This window comes from Magnolia sinica, chromosome 2 (assembly GCF_029962835.1).
Source record: "Magnolia sinica isolate HGM2019 chromosome 2, MsV1, whole genome shotgun sequence".
Classification (NCBI taxonomy): domain Eukaryota; kingdom Viridiplantae; phylum Streptophyta; class Magnoliopsida; order Magnoliales; family Magnoliaceae; genus Magnolia; species Magnolia sinica.
Window position 1 is genome coordinate 43,077,916 of NC_080574.1, and position 3,404 is coordinate 43,081,319.

General features: G+C 38.9%; 1 long non-coding RNA gene across 1 annotated transcript; it reads left to right on the plus strand.

Moving 5' to 3' along the window:
• The first annotated feature begins 412 nt into the window (after nucleotides 1-412).
• Nucleotides 413-2,514, plus strand: LOC131228592 (uncharacterized). The gene is made up of 2 exons (XR_009163012.1): nucleotides 413-534; nucleotides 2,277-2,514. It is a non-coding gene; the product is annotated as an uncharacterized LOC131228592 (long non-coding RNA).
• The last annotated feature ends 890 nt before the right edge of the window (nucleotides 2,515-3,404 follow it).

A 3,404-nucleotide genomic window follows, 5' to 3' on the forward strand; every position in this document is an offset into this window, starting at 1 on the left:
GCCCAAGTTAGGTCCCAGCCAAGGATGGGTCTGGTCAATCCAGACATTTTTTGGCCATAAGGAAAAGAAAAGAAAAACAAAGGAAGAAGAAGAAGAAGAAGAAGAAGAAGAAGAAGAAGGAGAGAGAGAGAGAGAGAGAGAGAGAGAGAGAGAGGGAGAGAGAGAAGAGGAGAAAGATGCGGTCATTTCATCACTTTGACTCGACTCGCTGACGAGCTGGAGACCGGCTGTCTGGGGGTGTTGTTGGACCTCCAGCATATGGAAAGAAAGGGAGAGATGGAAGAAAAGGAAGGGAGAAAGAAAAGAGAAAGAAGAAAGAAGGATGGTCGGTTAAGCTGAGTCAACTCGGCTGGAACCGAGTTAACTCGGTTAAGGCTAAGTTTAGCTAGGCCGAGTTGAGTATAGACTGAAGTATTTGGGTTGGGCCTTCTTCGGGTCTAGTTGACGTTAAACTGCATGATAGGAGCGATGGCGACTTGGGGCCGTTGGGAACAGATCGGGTTTAGAACCCAACTTGCTGCCGAGTCAACCAATGTAAGTCGACTCTTCTCCCCAAAATCAGATTGTTTTAAGTCTATGTTATTAATAATATGTCAATGATAATTGCGATTATTAAGTAGGATTAACTATTAATAGATTATCCATGCTAATAGTAGGCATTGCGAACAAAGTTACTGTTATTAGATATTAGTCATTTATTTATCATTCTTAAGCACGATCATTAATAGTAGATCATAGAATTTATTAGCATCATAATGATTATTATTACTAAGTTAGCTAATATTATTCATAATACCAATGTTAATAATTATTTTTTAATTATTAAATTAATATTATTATTTATCGTATGCCAACTACAATTCAAATCCTAAAATATAAGCCTAGCCCTAAACCCTAGGATGAAAATCCTAATTTTATATCAAAACCCTAAGATAAGTAATTCAAACCTTAGGCCACGATCTTAAACCTAGGAAGTGCGTAGAACTTGGATCTAATTGTATAAGTTCATGATTTGTGTTAGGATACAATTCTAAGGGCGCAAGCACTTAGTGACACTAGAAGATGATTCAAAGTATAAGGTGATGATTTCTTCCCCTTAAGCTTTCCATCTCCAAATTAGTTTAAGTTATAGTCTTTATTAAGAATCAAAATTGTTAATTCATAGCATGCGATCTCTTACATGATTTATATCTGATTTACGGTTGATAATTGTGAAACATGATTGCATGCAATAGTTACTTACATGATAGCTCTTATTTTAATTTATAGTTCACATAATGACTTGTTGTGATTATTATGCTTAACATATGCCTGCCATGCTATAACGGTATATTTTCACATGAATTGTTGTAAGTCACTATGAACCTATATTCGCTACACTTATTAGTGGGTAAGCCCTCTTGTGTATGTGAACCCATACTTAGGATATAACATGATGGAGTGTGGAATGGAATGGACCCTCGATTGGAGGTTATGTGGGATATGGAATATTAATGTGGGATTTACCATCCATAAGTCATACGGCTTGAGTAGCCTAAAAACGATCTCTTTAACCGTCCTGGTTTAATCTTATCTGACCCCTTTGTCGTTTCAATTTAATGTACCGAGCACCCTTTTTCTACTACAATTTAACGTCTGTCATATGTTTTGGTGATTGCCTTACATGCCTTCGATGGCCTATAACCATGTGATGAAATTCCCTACTTATTGAATTTGATTGGCCACTGATCGATGGGCTTCATTAAGCATCTTAAGGTGGGGAAATCTCATGAGTCAGGGATGGTGGTCATGGGACACAGTGCCCGAGCTATCGGTATACGCTGGGTGATGAGCCCCTCGTAGTGACCATTGAGTTACTTAAATTGGCTGATTGTAACTGGATTAATAACAGTTGGCTAATCATGCATTCATAGCATATTGGCGATGACACGTGGCTAATTCTAGATGTTGTAGCACGTACCTTAGTGTTATTTAGGTATCGTTTCGCTAGCTCCCAGACCATCGAATATCGACCTATTTTCGGGTGACGAGCCCAAGTTCCGACTGGATGAGCATTCCCAGGTCGATGATTGCATGGGTGATGAGCCCAAGTCTGACTATATGTATATCCCCAGGTCGATGTGCATTCACGCATCCATTCATTTAAATAAGACTACATTTTGGCTGTTTTAAATGCTTGTTGTTTTTAACTATGCTTAACTAAGGCGGCGGTGTGTAATCTTAAGGAAAATTCACACTGAGTTGGTCACTCATCCATCAAATATATAACCGTACAGGTAGCACAGGTGGCTTAAGTGATATGCAGGTTCAGACTAATGAGGAGCCATCTTAGTGGTTAAGGATTCGTGGTTATACCTACCAAGGAAGTTGCGCGATCTTACGGCTTTCATTTATATGCTTCTATATATTTCTCATGTATGTAAATCTTGTAATGTTAACGTGGAGACATTGGTTTGTATAAGTCATTATGGGCAAACTCTTGTATACTCTAAATGTAAATGAAAATTTTCCTTTATGCTGACTTGTCCATTCTACGCTTATCTACTAACTCTGATAAAAGAAAAAGATTATATATGGAATTTGGCTCTTTTTAAGTTAACACTCGGGTTCTTAGGAAATGGGTCATATACTCGGGTCCTGAAAATACGGGGCATTACAGTTAGTATCAGAGCATAGTTTAGACAAACTAGGCCTTGGGAAATGATCTTATACAAGCTTTGAATGTCTCAGGTTAGGATGTTTGAAATTAGAAATTGAACTTAGGATTATTTGCCCTAGATATAGAAGCATGATTGGAAATGTAGAAACCCAAACTTAGGTTCCATTAGAAGTGACTTGGATGACAATCCAAACTCACATGAAATTCCATCTAACCAAAGGACACCTTGAGAATGTAGAAATTCAAAACCTAGGTCCCCTTGAAAATTAGATACCTTGGTTAGGAGATGTGGGCCAGCGTTCGGTGCGAGAAAAACGCCGCGCGTGCGAATTCTGAGAGAATCTCTACGATTTGTCACATCAATCCATCAATCTCAACATGTCAAGTACACATCACCTTTCACCCATTCCCAACCAACCACAAAAGTCAAAAATTTCTTACAAAGCCCATACTTTCCTACCCCTTCATCTCCCATCTCAACCATCCAAACCTCATCTCCTCCGTTGGAATCGAAGCTAAGGAGCTAAGGAAGCCAAGGGAGCAAGAAGATCAAGCGATGGGTGCTTTGATAGAGTAGTTTTAATATTTTTAAGATGGGCCAAGTGAGGCCAACCGACTAATGGTTTGGATCTCACTTGGGACCCTAAGATGTGGCCGATGGCCCACTTTGATCATCATGATCATTCCATGATGGGGCCATTCTCCATGGACCCCATTATAATGTTTATTTTTCTTGTATACATAG